The sequence below is a fragment of the Excalfactoria chinensis genome, chromosome 1 (assembly GCF_039878825.1).
Source record: "Excalfactoria chinensis isolate bCotChi1 chromosome 1, bCotChi1.hap2, whole genome shotgun sequence".
Taxonomy (NCBI): domain Eukaryota; kingdom Metazoa; phylum Chordata; class Aves; order Galliformes; family Phasianidae; genus Excalfactoria; species Excalfactoria chinensis.
The window spans coordinates 43761382-43778084 of NC_092825.1; the positions used below are offsets into that span (position 1 = coordinate 43761382).

General features: G+C 35.3%; 1 long non-coding RNA gene across 2 annotated transcripts in view; it reads left to right on the top strand.

Annotated features, from left to right (window-relative positions):
• LOC140255643 (uncharacterized) overlaps positions 1 to 16006 on the top strand; it is a 76674-nt gene extending 60668 nt beyond the window's left edge. For both annotated transcript variants that reach the window (XR_011904516.1, XR_011904515.1), the window contains 3 exons: positions 9568 to 9665; positions 12142 to 12301; positions 12406 to 16006. This is a non-coding gene — a long non-coding RNA (uncharacterized lncRNA). The remainder of the gene's footprint in view (positions 1 to 9567; positions 9666 to 12141; positions 12302 to 12405) is intronic.
• Positions 16007 to 16703: the final 697 nt, after the last annotated feature.

The window sequence follows — 16703 nt, forward strand, 5'->3', positions numbered from 1 at the left end:
ATTACATATGATTTCTAAATTTAATTCATGGGAACAGATGGGATGTCAGCCGGGATTCTTCTCCATCACTTTCAGTATTTATTTGAAAATTTTACTCTACTGGAGACTTGTGTGTGTTTGTGTGTGTGTGTGTGTGTGTGTGAGAGAGAGAGAGAGAGAGAGAGAAAGAAAGAAAAAGAAGTGTGAAAGAGGAAGGAGGAACTCGTTGTGTGCACTGACAACGTGTCAGCCAAGAACAGCTCACTGGTCTGTTTTTCACTGACATATTTGTAAATTATTGCCACCTACTTTCCCAGAATGAGGATAAACAAACTATTTTGAAAATTTAATAAAGCTAGATAGTAAGTGCAATAAAGCCAAATAACAGAAAGGTTAAACATATCTCAGTAACAGAGAGATCTTTTGCAGCAGTGCATATTTTTCTTTCTGCAACCATAACAGAAATGCATCTACATTTTATAAAATAGGAGGATTGGATTTGTGTTTCTAAATGTTGCTCACAGGCTTTTAATTATATTGAGCTGTGCTACAAAATACAGTGATAAAAAGGTTTTCTCAATTTTATTAAGAGCAGGTATTCAGATAGAGCACTTAATTGCTTTTAATAGTTCAGTTGGTTGGCAAACTGTGAATATATTTGAGAGCAATAGAAAATAATATTTAAAGCATATACATTGGCTTAGATGTTCTTAAGAAAGATCAGCAACTGTACCGCATATGCCTATTCTTCAGTCAGTTTACTCTTACTTTTGCTCTAGAGCTTAAATATTCAGAGGTCAACTCCCATGTGAAACTCAGTAATTCCATCAAAAGCTTTTCCCACAATGTCTTGTCAAAACGCAAAGCAAGGATTAGAAGTACTGTGCCTAACTATTTGTACCAAAACAATAGTTAGAGTTGTAACGCTCTAATTTTCATGTTTTTTCAGTTCTTGCATAAATGTTGCCCATGATGTCTGTAAAGGTCCTAATTCAGTACAGGTAGCTATGGCTATTAAAAATGTTTGATCTTTTGGCCTGAATTGGTCATAATATGCTCTTGTGTTGCATGTATTTTGCAATATATTTGCAAGGAGAGTTCTTTTGGATCTGCTATTCCAGAATTATAGATAACATAGTGAATAGAATTCAGCCTGCTTACTTAGTTTGGAGAATAAAATAATTCCTTTTTCCAAAGATGCAACAGTTCTGTTTTTCAGTCGAACAAATTGTATGTTCAACAATTATCTAAGCTCCTAAACTTTATATCTGAGTTTTTTAGTCATGTCTTCTTGTACTTCACTTGTGTAGGCTTTTCTGGTGGAACATACTCCTAAAATAATCCTTGCCACAGATATCTGCATTGTTCAGCTGGCAATTAAATCTGCTAGAGAGAACAGCAGTACTACATGTCAGTTTGGGACCACTTTGGTTAAAGAATTTCTTTGTTCCCATTACTGTTGCAAAATGAAAGTGATTCTGTATAATTGTCACTTCAGTCCAGACATCTGACCTAGTAAATCTTATTTCGTCCCAAATAAGTCATATTTAACAGAATTATTGAGTCAGAAAATCTTATACTAGACCATTTCGTGATGTGTAGTCCTTGGCCTTCAATAGGGCTTGACTTCCTTGTGCAAGGTGTAGAGAAAAGAATAAATGAGAAAGAGAAGCATCATATTCTAAGCATAGAAGAGGCAGAGACAGAAATCCATGCTAGTTTTAAGAAGCTGTGGAAGTGCAGATACAGCTGTGTGTCTCAGCATGGTTTTCATGACAAAATGGAAGCATAGCGTGGTATGAACTACCATGAAACAAATGAACTCTATCCCAGTCAAAACCATAATAAAACCATCCTCAAGTTCTGATAAAATATACCTATAATTGCAGACTTGAATCAAGGGGACAAGAGAAGAAAAGGGCATTCTAACTCCTCCTTGCTCAGCACTACCTTCAAAGAGTTTTCATCCCCACATCATGTAGTGACATTAAAGTTGTGTGTGATTAGGGGAAAGCCCACTGAAGAATAGAAATGGTTTTCAGCTTCACTTCATAAACGTACCATTTTTTACTAATTGCCTTGCTCCCTATGCAACAGTTTATATCAAATTCCATTTTACTCTTCTCCAGTAGAAAGATCAATTGGTGGCTCAAGCAGAAAATCTCTCTTCATCTTTTTCTTAAATGCTTGTGGTCTTTTCTTTTCCCACATACAGTCTAAATTATTGTAGTTCTTGTAATACAGGGTTGACCTGGAAACAAGGCTGAAGTGATGTATTGTATTGGATACTGCTTTGTGAACACACTGGGTGGCCACACATATTCATCTGATCTGTTTTGATATTTCTGCAGGATTAAAGATTTCTGCTGTTGCCAACTCAGTGCCATGTTTCTCATCTTCATAGCAATTCACATGTCAATATTGGGTCTATTGGCTACCTCTGACTTGTCAAGGTGACTCTCAAAACAAGTAGGATGCTATCCCTGCATTGGAGAATCTCTTTAAAGGCTGCAAGACAAAAGCATCTTATTTTTGCCTTAATAAGTAATATTTGACATATTCATAGATTAGCTAATGTAATATGTTGTATTTTCTAGATCTGATTTTCTTTGGTTCTGAAATTGTGAGTTTAGAGAAACAGCTTGCCGTTCACCCAGGACAGCAAAGTTCAGTTACTTGCATGAATCTTTTTCTAAAATCAGTCTTAACCAAGGTAAAATGCACAACTTCTAAGTGATTGTATTTATTCACCAGAAAGCCTATACAACTGAAATCACTTGAATGGTTCCTATTATAGAAATTAATTGCACAATATTATGCAATTAACACTAAAAATAAATAAATAAGTAAATAAATAAATAGGAGCAGTTTTTATAAATCTTTTTCTTTATATTCCTGTTCTGCCTCCAAGTGTCCATTACTCTCTTGGGTCTGTGTTTTAGAAAATTCCTCCTTCAGGAATCTGTCAGAGTTGAAGTCGTTCAGTCTCTTCCAGATGCCTTCAGTTCTCTTCCAGGCTTCTTTTCTCTTATAATTTAGTTGCTCTTTTCACTTTCACCCTGATTTATCTTTTCATACAATGATTATATCTTACCTTATCCTGAACTTCCTACCTCTCTCTGTGCTGTTCTCCTTATTGATTTTCTTTTCTTTGATAGATTAAAACAAAGTGTTAATCTAATAGGCTACTGTAGACATCTAGAAGTACTATGTTCAGTGATGAATAATGTTTCCTAAAAGTCTTGTGTCAGCACAGATTTCAAAAAGACTTTCAATCTACTGCTTAATGAACTAGTTCTGTAAACTTTTCCAAATGCTTTTCTCTGCTACACAGTCATCTCTTTTCACCCAAATTCAACTTCAACATAATTCTTTTCATCTATTAATTTAGTTCATATCTAAATTACAGATCATCACAATAGTATGTATGAAAAAAAAAAAAAAAGCATGATGATCATGTGTCTGAGGACTTCCATCAAATAAAGACTGATTACCAAAAATTTATTTCTGTTGTCACTAATCTTGACCACATCTACTTAGAAATTTTCTCAATTCTTTAATTCCGACTACATCATTCCTGATACATTTCTGCACGTAAAGTACAATACAATGCACTTCTAATCTAAAATGGTTTTCAGTTTCATAAAACTGCAAGAAGTAGTAAGAGAAAATAGAATAGGCAGTATTATGCTAACAGGTTACAGCTACTCCGCCTTTTGTGGGGTTGCCTATGTCTGTATGAGGAACACTTAGAAAAGAAGAAAAACTATGTAAAGGTGTTTCTTATTGAATTTTATTATCACCTCTGTGAATCCTATTAAGTAGAAAGTTTTTGTCTTCCTTTAGTCCTTACATAGATCTACTATTTTTGCACTGTCTTAAGTCTTTGCTACCGTGTTTCTTCCATCCACTTAGAGCACTAATGGTTGGATCAGTGCAACTGCAGCCATCTAATAGCAAAGGTTTCAGATATATGCTTGTATGAGTGTGCATGTGTATGAGTATTCCTATCAACATATGAAATGCATGTACTTGTGTCTGTTTCGGACAGAATTGTGCTGAAATGAATAAAGCCTTACATAACATGTTAAAGACCATTAAAATACCTATTAATAAACTATTTGAGGCATCAAGAACTAAAATAAGCAGTGTGCATGTTTGCACACATTTGAATTCTTTCCAAAGTGAGTATACCTGTGCTGATTGTCATCTGCATGTTGAATATGAATCAGTCTGTGTGTGATATTTTAATGTTGTGATCAACTAAGGCATCCAATTTATCTGTCTCCTAAAAAATGTATAATTTTTGGATAGTGTCTTTTCCAAGTCTTCAAACTCAAATTGAAACTACACAACTGGATAAAAAGGTTCTTAAGTGCATGTAAACTAGTGAGAAGAGATAGTAAAAGTGTGCTTCCGTCTGTATTTTGCATATTCATATTTCATACACATAAGCTTTGCCCATCAATATGTCTGTACATAGGAAATTCATAAAAACTCTCATAACTTTAATGTATTTTTTGCCAATTCCACTTTGGAAAACCAAAGTTTGGGAGTATCATCCATCAGAAAAAGGACACAATAGGTATGCTTTTGCAAATCCTTGTAAAAGTTCTTTTTCTCTCTTAGATGTGTTTTTAAACTATGCTTATTAGTATTAAGAGTAGTATCAGGTCATCTTTACATCAATTATTATTTTAACATTAATTTTCTCTCTTGGTATGATAATTAAGTGGTACACTTTGAAAGAAGATTCCTAGTGGAACAAAATATTTATTTTCAGGTGTTTGAGATCTGAGGTGTGGAAAAAAGAAGTTGACATTTTAGTCACCTGGCTTTTCTTTCAGTTATATTTTATAATTATTGTAAAATGTTTTTGCTGTGGTTATACTTCATGTTTTAGAACTACATAACGCTTCAGTGTGTTGCAAAATTTTAGGCACAATCTCAATTCTTTTCCTGTTTCCTCATTATAATACAAATTTCAATTACTTACTTGTACAAAATACTTCTTTGTAAGCTCACCTTCACCTCTTAAAAAGAAAGTGTGTGTGGATGAAAGACAGATGATAGGAGTTCTTGGGGCAAATCATTTCTCTTTCATTTCCAACTTCTGCTTCATCTGGATTGTCTGCAAGACACCTGAGAGAACAAGCTGAAGAACTTGCTAGCTTCTAGTAAGCACTACCATGTGATACTCTCATCTAGGGGACTCCAGACACTCCTGAAATGAAAACGCTAAAAAAAAAATATTCCATATATCTAAATAGAATGTTATGGAAGAGTGATATGAAGCTATTTAAATAGCTAAAGCACCATTTTAAGCATTGTCCTTGCTTGTTTTTACCAAGTATAGGCAAAAAAACCCAACACAATAATGTTGTAAGACTGTCAGGGATAGCTGAAAAACAATCTTTTCAGGGCAATAGGCATATCTACTCTTCATTGTACAGAACCAAGTACAGTAACTCCTTGGTGATAACCACTGGTTCTAGGCCTTACTTGTAATATAAATTTATATTTACATATATAAAATATATATATTTACAGACATACATGTCTTTATAACCATGTGTAAAAAAAATAGAATTTTGTTTTCGCTTGATGAACAAAGGAATCCAGAAAAAAAGTGCATGTTGGTTTTGTCTATTTTTTTCCCCCTTGTGTTTCATTATGCAAACTTTACATTGCTTGATTAGATTTCAGATAGTATGAGGAACTTGGCTGTATCTCCTTTATTCTGTAAAGCAGCCAAGCAGTTTACTTGCCCATATGTTTTTCGTTCAAAAATAAATTCTAATAACTATATCTATCTATCTATATATGTATGTATATAAATTGGGATGCAATTTTATTAAATAATTAGTTGTGGTGTGTATAACTTGGATGATATTCAACAACATACTGAAGAAAGATTCAATCTGGCCATTGATTTAAATATTGCTTAAATAGTTGGAAGGCTTAATGATTAAAGTGTAATTCCCCAATCATTAAGGACTGTGTCTCAGGGAGTGGTTTTAAAATGATTACTGGTTGGAAAGACATATTCACTTTTCATCTTACAAAGACAGAGAAGTTTACATGTTAACAGCTGTTGATGATATTCAGGTTTGCTCTCCACATGATCCACTAACATATTCTTGTTGAAATACTGAGTGGAAAAAAAAAAAATAAAAATCTGCTATAAATTCTTGTACATATATTTATTTTAGAGATCTTTTCATTAATTCTTTAATTAAATTATATTTTTTTCTTTCTTTCTTTTCATTAAATGTTCATAAAAAGTTAAATTTCTATTGTGGTACATATTTTATTTGCATTTCATTGTTCTCAAGCCTAATTTGCTTAAAGTTAACTTTAATAGTATTAGAGCTAGGAGCATAATCAATGTTCACAGTAGAGAATTTGGCAAGATGAATTTTTGTTCATTACAAATCCACCTCAGTATTATGTCTTTAAGGGGGACTAATTTCTTATAAGAATTAGATGTTATTTAAGACAGAAGCATTGCATCTAAGTGAACTTAAGTCTTTCTGTAAGAATGTTTTAATTGTTCCAAACAGAAAAAAAGAGATTGGTTCAAATTCTATACATCACAAAGTAGCTTCTAAAATGGAGAGTGTTACTAGTAGATGTTTAACTGATACACTATGAAGGACGCAAAGAATGAACTTAGCTTCCCATTACGATGTAAGATGTTAGAAAATTTTCTGTGCTGTCTTTGAAAACCTTTGTATGTCAAGTTAGATAAATAAATAAAGAAATGAAGTTAGCTAATTCCATTCAAAAAGGAGAGGACCAGTTGGAATACTGATAAGTAATAGAGCCAGTAGCTATCAGCTAACTCTGCTTGTTGGAGTTAATCTTAGTAATGATTTTATTCTCATATCAATCTCTCAAGCCTTTCCTTCTCTCTGTAAAATAGCTACCCAATTCTTTTGTGTGCACTAAATAGGTGAAAAACATGGCCTGCTGCAGGTTGAAGTAACAATAGAGCTCATTTAAAACTGGGATTTTGTCTAGAATGTGCTCCTACACAATCTTTTTTTTTTTTTTTTGTTTCTTTCTTTTTCTTATTCTGTTAATGGACCACAGCTTGGACATCTTTGGTGATAAAAATAAAATTCATGAGTGCCTGGGCAATCTTAAGACTGTTTATAATAGAAAGGAGAATCCAGCCCTCCCCCAGGCTCTGTGAAGATTCTGACCGTGGGTCGGAGCTGAAGAATGGCATTTCACTTTTCTATTAGATGTATGAGGAGCACAGATTTTGAGCCAGATGTGAAGGAGAATGCTGAAGCATTCAAATTAGTTTATGGAAGATGGACAGGACATACTCATTTTGTAGCCTCGTAGGGGTACGCATTCCAACATCAAATAAAATTTATTCTTTGGAATTCCATTTTTTGATTGGCTACAGTTAAAACTGCATGTTGAATGGTTTCCAGTAACCCAGTGTTCACATGACAAAAGTAGCTACAATTCATAGAATCATAGAATTGTAAAGGTTGGAAAGACCACTAAGAACATATAGCTTGACCATCCGCCCACACCCATGCCCATTCTAGATGAAGTCACTCAGAGCAAAATCTACTTATTTCTTGAAAACTTCCAGGGACAGTGACTCCACCACCTCCAGGGGCAGCTGTGCCAGTTCATCACCATTTTTTCTGAGATTAAATTTTCCCTAATATCATTCAAGACCTGGTTGTCTTATCAAAGTCACAGTTTCTCCCAAATGTTAATCTGGCTCAAATAGAGCAAGAAAGAATTCATAAGCACAATGAAAATCATAAAGGCACTCTGCCAGTTTTTTAAAATCGTCTTTGAATACTGGCTGATTTGAGAGAAGTAACAATATGTAAGATCATACAACATCACCCGTTGTTATTCAGAAGATGAGAACAATAAAAAAAACAAAAGCAGTGAGAGTTTTGCAACAATTAAATGAGGTGTCTTATTACTGTGTTGTAAGAGGCACCAAAATATGTTGGAGGAATATTCATTGGAAAACTGAGTCTCTAACATTAAATATTTTTTATCTCAAACATCTCCTATTTTCATGATCCATAAGATTTGTGTTACTTTATTTCTTATATTTGGGGGTTCTTTATTTTTGGATTAGAATAATAAAACTTAATTTCTCAATCAGTCTTTTTGCTGGGAAAAAATAAAATAAAATAAAATAGAGAAGTCTTGATAGCCCAGAAACTGTATGGTTTCTATTTATTTACACATTTCTTATCTTAAAATATTAAATTACCATTCTGCTTCAGTATCATCCTGAACCCCTTCCCCCCCCCCCCCCCCCCCTCCACCCCTGAAGCTAACACTTCCCGCAACTATTCTGCTGTGATTTCTTGTTACTCCAAATGTATGGTGCTTAAAAGGAGGGAATACAACCATATGGAAATGGCTTTCTTATCCAAGTGGAAACAGTTTTAGTCATCTTTCAGTCAGGTTCCATAAGCATAATGCAGTGGAGGAAATTACAGAGCTATACTTTAATGGCCATTAAAATTGTCTCTGCATTGCATTCAGTGCCAAAATACAATGAATACCAATGTTTGTGTTATGAATGGAAGACAAATGTCTTCTGAGTGAAAGGAAATCTAATGTTAATTAAACTTTTCTAGGGGCTGGGATGGATAATTCTGCTTTTGTGTTGTTAAATCTCCTTTGATTTTAATTGCATGACAAAAAAATTGACTGTTAATGTAATGTTAGCAAATGTTCAGATTGATTGCAAGCCTCTGTGTGTGCTAAGTAAAATAATTAAATGCTTTTAATTGAGGTGGTTTTTTTTGTTGATTTTTCTTTCTTTTTTTTTTTTTTTTTGGTTGTTGTTTTTTTTTTTTTGTTTTGTTTCTCCACAGGACAGCCACACTGCTAACAAAGCTTGTGCTGTCAGTACGTTGAAGGTCATTTTTTAATCTGTTCAGAGAGAGCTACTTCCCTTTAAGTGAAAAGAAAAATCAACTGAGACGACCTAAAATTGTTTAGAAAATCCTATTACACTTACTGATTTCATTATATATTTCATATTCACACAAAATTCTATGAACTCTCATATCAAATATGAAAAATTGTAGCAAGTTTTCAATGATATGCACAATATTTCCCCCTTTTTGTGCCTGATTTAGACAAACAAGGCACTTCTCTCAGTGATAGCAATGGACAGACTGAAATTATGAACGTTAAAATGTACCTAATACTGTGATATGTGTTAGAACTGGAAACAAAGGTAGGACATGTCTTACACATCTGTCTTGCTTCCTTGTGCATCTGTCTGTCTCTTCACAGCAAGTCAATAAAAATGATTAGAGCTGGCATCTCACAAACGTACACCCTTAAACCATGAAGAAATAATACTGTGAAGGAAATTTTTTTTCTGACCTTTTCAAATTACATCCAACTGTCTAGGGAATTTCTCAGTGACTAGAGGTAATAAGGTTCAATCCGTTTTGCTGGTTGGCTTCAAATTTAGCTCCTCAGAAGCTCTAACTTATCTATTCTTTTTATCTTGGCCTTGGCATCTATTCAGTACAGTAATCCATGCATCTAATCTATTTTTTTCTCCCCTCTCAGGTTTAGCTGGTGGATCACGTTTTGAAATCTGCAGCCATGAAAAGCCCTCCATTTATTGCACCCTTCAAAACGAAATATTAGCATGGGAGGCTAAGCTGGTATGTTGCCTTTGAGAGGCTCTTGTTGAATTTAATTAGCTTTTAGATTTCATCTCCATCTCACATCTCAGCTTTCACTATATTGTGTGTGGTTTAGGCTTCAGTGATTTTCATTATTTAAAACTTTTCCAACTTAGCTGTGCCACTTTTGCACTGTATTGAGAGAGAAAAGTTTAAAGTTCATTGTCTTAAATTGATTTCTGTTTAGTTTTTATGACATGAGCTCGAAAACAATAGAGACATAGCCTCCCAGTAAGTTAGTGAATTAGCCAAGTGAGAAAGTCAAACAGGCACTCGTGCATGTCTTAGTCCTCATTGTACTCCATGAAGCAGAACAGGAACGATGTAAAGAATATCTTTTGCAAAAAAAATTTATTAGAGTATTTTGATATAGCCTTGTGAAGAAGGACCTGGGGGTCCTGGTGGATGGAAAAACTGAACATGAGCCAGCAGTGTGCTCTTGCATCTCAGAAGGCCAATGGTATCCTGGGCTCCATCGGAAGAGGGGTGGTCAGCAGGTACAGGGAGGTGATTGTCCCTCTCTGCTCTGCTCTCATGAGGCCCCATCTGGAGTACTTTGCCCAGGTCTAGTGTCCCCAATACAGAAAAGATGTAGAGATGCTGGAGAATGTCCAGAGGAAAGCCATAAAGATGATCAGAGGGCTGGAGCACCTCCCCTGTAAAGACAGGCTGAGGGAGCTGGGCTTGGCTTGTTCAGCCTGGAGAAGGCTGCAGGGTGACCTCATTGCAGTATTTAAAAGGGGAATATAAAAAGGAGGGGAATCAACTTTTTACAAGAATAGACAGTGATAGGACAAGGGAGAATAGTTTTATGCTCAAGGAGGGAAGGTTTAGATTGGATGTTGGGGGCAAGTTCTTTACAGAGAGTGGTAAGGTATTTCAGATCATCAGTACTGAAATGAATTTGAACTAATAAGCAGAAAAGATTTTTCTTTCTTTTTCATCTTCTTCCTTCCTTCCTTCCTTCCTTCCTTCCTTCCTTCCTTCCTTCCTTCCTTCCTTCCTTCCTTCCTTCCTTCCTTCCTTCCTTCCTTCCTTCCTTCCTTCCTTCCTTCCTTCCTTCCTTCCTTCCTTCCTTCCTTCCTTCCTTCCTTCCTTCCTTCCTTCCTTCCTTCCTTCCTTCCTTCCTTCCTTCCTTCCTTCCTTCCTTCCTTCCTTCCTTCCTTCCTTCCTTCCTTCCTTCCTTCCTTCCTTCCTTCCTTCCTTCCTTCCTTCCTTCCTTCCTTCCTTCCTTCCTTTCTTCCTTCCTTTCTTTCTTCCTTCCTTTCTTCCTTCCTTTCTTTCTTCCTTTCTTTCTTCCTTTCTTCCTTTCTTTCTTCCTTTCTTTCTTCCTTTCTTTTGCAGTTAATCACAGTGTATTTTGCATAAAGGCAATTATGTGGAAATACCTAAATGTTTGCATCTCATTTGTTGGAGTGTTTTTGTACCAGTAATTATAAAATATTGACAACAGTTGAGCAAAATGTGTTGTGCTCTTTGAATGTCGTTGAAACTTTTTCTTTGTCAAATCTGAGTGTTCCGAATCACTGATGATCTTAAAAACCTCAAAGCTGTATTCTACTTTGTGGTATTACTGGGGAATATCAAACTCTTCTCTGTAAACGAAACTATTTTTCAAATCAAACACAGTAGTTTTAAGTTGAAAAGAATAATAAGACAAGTCCCCATTTTTGCCTGTTTTAATGTCTTTGTGGCTTTGACTTCTATTCTTCCTGATTTTTTTATAAGTTGAAAGTCCAACAATAGGAAAACAAAATGGGCACCAGGGACAGGTATATGAAAAACTGTGTTTCAGATTTGCCTTTTTTCCTCTGTTCTCATAAAATGTCAAGTACGGTTATGTATCAATATAAAAAATCTTTATGAAAAGAAAATTCTGTAGGTCCAGTCAAAATAACTCCCATCCACACATCTGTGGTGTTGAAATGGGAGGTTGCATTGTGCACATCAAAGGGACTGTGTGAATGTTATTGATACACCATTCTTTATTGCGCTATATTATTTATATTTTCATCATTAGTCTAGAAAGTCATAATAATTAGCTCTCTAATTTCCCAGAAAAAAAAATGTGTTAATTTATTGGACTGGCTGAAGCAAAAAGTAGCTGATCAATCTGGCATTGTAGGTTAATAGTATAGAACAAAACATACTCATAATTAGTTGAGAAAAGGACTTGTTCATTCCAGTTTATAATAAAAAGTCCCTTGCCAAAGTGACTTAGAAAATAATGCATTCAGACTGAGTAGAATTACCGCCTAGCAGATTCTATTTATCTGTAGCTTAAAAAGCAGCTGCGTTTTTGTAAAAAGCAATGAATGTGGCAGTCCTACTTAAAGGTAGAAGAAAAAGAACACCCCTTGTTTTGTAATAAGGGGATTTTCAATTTAAAAGAGAGAGCAAGCCTGTTGTGTGAAGTATGGTTATTACATTCGCTGTATTCTATCTCACCCACCAGGAGGCTAATAACGAAGGAGTCAGTGAAGGAGACCAATGCCACGAGGGTTATCTCGCAGCCCCAGATGCTGGATAAGTTGGAAGAGGCAGAATCGCTTTCAGATGACATTCAGGAAGGCCTTGAATGATTATTTGGGGAAGAAAGGACTATTCTTTCCAAGGTAAACAGTCCATTTCATCTGTCTGTTGGTGACGGTAGTGTAAAAAATGTTTGTATAAACACCTATAAAATTCTTTATTTTATTTTATTTTATTTTTTTTCCAGGTCTTTTTGTTTTTTTGTTTTTTTGTTTTTTTTTTTTCTCAGTGCAGCAATGATCTTCCAAGAATCCTTTCTGAGACAAAGGATCCACTCCAGATCCAGCCACACCTAAAGAAATGCTTTGAAGGAATTGCCAAGCTCACTTTTAATCATGAGAAAGAAATTACCCACATGGAGTCAGCAGAAAATGAAAAAGTAGAGCTCGTGCTGTGAATAATTCCAGCAAGTGCCAAGGGGCTAGTTGAGCAATGGCTTCATGAGGTGAATATCTTTAGCTCTTACTTAGGGTTTAGTTACTGTATAATCATTTTCTCTTTTAGGAGCAATGAATATCATAAGCATATTTCCTACCTAAACAGCTCTTTGAATATTTGTCAAGATGTTGACAGATTTCAGCCTTATTGTTGTTATTTATTGCAGCTAATATAGCAACTGCAAGTGTGCAAAAATTAATTTTAATAAAAAGCTCTCCGAGCCAGGCTGTCAGCAGAAACGGATCTGTGTCTGAAACCATGTTTGTGAATATATGTCTAAGTCTACATGTATGTGTTTTTGTGCTTTCATTGTGTAATGTCTGTGGTTGAGGAGGAAACATTTTAAAATCAAACAGATAAATTTATATTTCAAATGCACCCCATCCTGTACAGATGTGTTCCATTATATTGGAGGGATTCTATTTATAGTGTATTTTAAGAAAAGGGAAGAGTAATTATGTCACTGATAACATTCTAACTTTCCCTTTGGAGCTTCTCACCCAAATTCATTGTCCTCAGCATGAAATTAGTTTGGTGACTTCTTGTTGTTAATGTTGTTTATTTCATTTAAACTTCCTTTGTCAAATGTTGGGAATGGGCCCTTTCATTATTCTTCATTTCTGGGCCAAAAGCCCATCTTCTTTCCCTTACAGCTCCCTTTATTTTGGGGAAGGACCAGCCCTGGGTAGACAGGGGCTGACAGCTAGTGAGATGGGGCAGTTGGAGGAGCACCATTTCCATCCCCATCTGATTCACTGGACTCCCTGGGCGCAAAGGAACAGTGAAGCCTGGTGCAGGCAGTGGGTTGGAGGAGTTTTTTTTCCATTATATGTTGCTTTTCTGCTGTCTGGTTGAACAAATTTGAGCCCCTTGAGCCATCTTGTAAAGCCTTGTTTCCCACTGCACTGAGTTGTGTGGCAGCAATGTGCCAGGGTGTGGCTGAGCCACTTCTTACAGTGACTTCAGGTCATTTGAGATGTTCCATCAGCAGCATCCTTTGGACTAAGGGAGGAAAACATGACAGGATTTAGACAAATAAAAACCCTTCCACCCTGTTCACTGTGTCATGTGTATAGCTTGATGTTTGGACAAATTTGCAGCTAAAAGTTACTTTCATGGAGAAAAGTTTTTATAAAAAGCTGCGGTGGGCAAATGGCAATTCTGAGGTCCCCAGGAAAAGCCTAATTCTCAGTCACACTAAGCCTGCAATATACTTTTCAGTTGTTTTTTGTTTTCCCCACAAATGATAGAGATTTGGGGATGTGAGCAGCTGTGTTTATTTTAACACATTTCATTTAACCTTCACCTAAAAACAAATTGGAAGGTTTGGGAGTGCATTAATCTGGACCCAATTAGTGTCTCTTCCTTTCTCAAAAGTGCAACCTGAGATTAATGAATATAAACTAGAGTTTCATATGCAGTCTTTAAATCATTTGCATGTTTTATGCATGATAATTGAATTTATTTATGCACTTCCTTTCATTTAATGATTTCTTGCTCTTTTCTGTGCTATCAACATCATATTATGCAAGAAATAGGATTTGGTAGGCAAGAAAGAGTAGCAGTATATAAATCAAACCTGAGTTAATTTTTAGTTCTAGTGTCAACAGTACATCACTATTCATTTGGGTATCATGCAAAGGGGGTACATGGCTGGAAAAATATAAAATATTTTTGGTGAAGACTTCTAGCTTAACAAGACATTTCTGATGCAGCTTAGTTTGCTTGCAAGTTTGCAAGCAAAATTATTTTCAAATGGCATTTAAATTATTGTATTGACTTTTCAATGACCCTGGAGACTTGTGTTTCAACTTGGCCAATTAGTAGTAATAAGCAGATGAACAGTAATTACATTAATAAATAACTGTTTTCAGACCAGGACCTCAGTATCATAGTCTGGCTAAGAAAATAAGGGCATATTATAATTTGTCTCGTTTTGTCTTTGATCAGGAGAAATAGGGACTTTGGAACTATAGTAAATAGCTCATAGCCCAGAATGTAGCAGTCCTAGGGACTAGCGAGCCATATCAGCTAGCAGCTCTGTGGTAGTAGCTGTTTCAGTGCCATAAGTAGGGAATTTTGCTTTGTTTCTCTACTCAAGCTCAGATGTCTTAAAGATTTTTTAGTGTTTGTCTCTGCATTTTTTATAATGCAAGCCAGGAAGCCACCATGGCAAAGAATTTTAATAAGATGCTGGTAGTGGTGCTTTCAAAGCCTTAACCTATACCAGATTCTATTTTGTCTCGTCTTTCCTTATGTGTTGAAAGATGTATGTGGAAGTGACATTTTTCTGTGGTGTCTTGTCTTTTATCAGTGGATTAAATGGCTGTGTGTTGTGATTGTTTCTTGATTCTTGTAGATAGGAATGTGTTTAAAGGCTAAAGCTTTGTTAATTTGTGATGTAACCATTTCAGTGTGTTTCTTGTCATTGAAATGTAGTTTCAAATGTTCAGTAATATAGCATGAAATTATTGGTTAGTTTTGGAGTGGTGGTGAAATCATGTGAAGAAAATAAGTATTGCATCTGATCAAGATAAATTCACTCTAGTGTTTTATGGCTTTTTATTCCTATGTGATAGTAATAAAGTCTCATGTAGGGATGGAAGCCATGAAATACATTGTGAAAAATCATCAACTCAGATGGGGCCATCAGGATAGCATGCTGTAGTTGTAGAGTTATTGAGAATGACTGGAAGATGATTTAGTATGTCACCACGTTGACTACCATGTTATTCATTTTGTTTCTTCATCCATTACTCATGTAGTTTGATGAGAGGAAATCATCAGTTTCTGATGGGCTGATCCATCTTCACATCAGTGTTTGGTGTTTATACCATTCATGCATCTTTCATTTTCTGCTAAAGATAACACTGTATATGAAACACTAAGCTATGAATTTAATGTATATAATAAACAAATGCCAAAATGAATATCAAGAAAATCCAACAAATTTGTAAATGCTTGAAAATTAAGAACAGAACAAAGCAAGGTTTACCCTGTTAGTTAGTGATCCAGGTTCTTTATTTCCATGTTCAAGAGCAAGTCTGATCTGGGGATTGATGAAGAATTCTCTTTCCCCACTTACTTGTCTTTGTGAAAGTGCATGATCTTTTCTCATTCTGGAACTGAGATAAAGGCTGATAGGGCTGAAAACAGAAAACAATCCTTGACAATTTCTTTGCATTGCTGCCATTCCATATAGTGCTGTACCACCCTGCTTGGCTCTTGGGTACCAGTTTCCTTTGGGAATATTTTTGAGTAGGCTGTTTGTTCTGCTACAACTATTTACAATTTTTATTCTGTATTCTTTATCTGAAAAAATACACTAATAAAACTATTGATTTTTTGTACTTTGACTCCTTCATTATTTCTCTCCCGTGTGGCTTTTATTTTTTTTTATTTTTTGGTCTGCTACAAAAATACTTTCTTGTTATAGAAACTCAGGGCCTCATTTGGTGAAAAGTTCAAAAAATAATTAGGAAGGAAGTATACTCCCCTTTTCTTCCCCCTGAAGTTACATTTCTAGATTAAATCAAATAGCGCTCAGAAAAGTTGGACCTTGGCAAATTCACAGACAAAGTGTGGCAATTATTTCAGTCTTTGGCTTACACACATGATATCACATGAAGTAAAATGTGTAAAACTTTGTAAAATAAGTTACTTGCAGATTTGTGTTAGAAAGCAAAGTATTTGCCTTTAATGTTTTAACAGAATTGCTTCCAAGAGTATCCAGGATGTACTGCCAAGAGAATAAACTGCTCTTGTCTTTCAACTTTGTATTTGGTTAAGATAAAAACTGTCTTCATCATTTTCAGCGTTTTCAGCGTTTACTTTGGATATGGTGATTCCTCACCAGAAACCTGGTACAAAGCTCTTTAGACAGTTTCAGATGTGCTCCATTTCATCCAGTTTAATGGTAGACTGCAGTATTATTGTAACTCCTATACAATATACGATTCATAATTACTGTAAAGAATACAATGGAAAATGCAGTCCCACTTGCAAAATATGCTTTCAATACTGTATTATATTTCCAAAGTACTTCCA